Source organism: Cynocephalus volans, chromosome 1, assembly GCF_027409185.1.
Source record: "Cynocephalus volans isolate mCynVol1 chromosome 1, mCynVol1.pri, whole genome shotgun sequence".
NCBI lineage: Eukaryota > Metazoa > Chordata > Mammalia > Dermoptera > Cynocephalidae > Cynocephalus > Cynocephalus volans.
The window spans coordinates 55,843,111-55,843,942 of NC_084460.1; positions in this window are offsets into that span (position 1 = coordinate 55,843,111).

The following is an 832-nucleotide window of genomic DNA, read 5'->3' on the forward strand; positions in this document are numbered from 1 at the left end:
CTTCTGTGGTGTGGCCTGTGGCCCAGGCTCCCTGTTGCCCTTTTCATGCCTCCGTTTGCACTTGGCTGTAGCTGCTCGCCCCCTCCCCCCCAGCCCAGAGCCTCCTGGCCCTGGTTTCTGGGAACAGCTTTTGGACCTCCAGTCTTCTGCATGCAGGAGCAGGAGAAGCAGACTCCTAGACAAGGAGTCTAACTACTCCTGTTCCCAGCCCTGCCTCCACTCCTTCAGAGATGCCTTCTGGATCAGAGCCTCTCTGGGGGCTTGGGATTCCCCACCTGGATGCTTGGGTCCGGCTTCCCCTGGTCTGACCAGTCAGTGCCACGCAGCCGCCCATCTTCCAGCTGAGACAGGAGATGCCGCAGGTGGAAGATACCAGTGGCCCTCCCAGTGGATTCTGGAGGGGGCGCATGCTCCACACACCAGGTTGAACTGGAAGTCACCCCCTTACATTTGGATTTGTCTTAAATGTGTTTTCAGAGAAAAACCTTAACCACTGCTTTTTCTAATGTACTTGTGACTGTCATAACCACCTCCACCACATAGTAGAAACAGCCTCCAGAGGATGAGAAGCTTTCTGGCAACTTCCAGAAATGTCATCTGAATGTCTACCTGCAAAAAAAAAAAAGAAGGAAAACTGAGCACGTCTGGCCCAAGAGCCCCTCACCACCCGCTTCCCTGCCTCGGGAAGAATCCCGGGCACAGTACTACAGGACAGTTGCATGACTTGCCAACAAATAAATTTAGGGATTTCTCATAAAATTCTGATTTCCAGCTCTTCTTAAAAACCCACCTCTGGACCCAAGTTTCTAAGAGGCAGCATTACCCAGGGAAT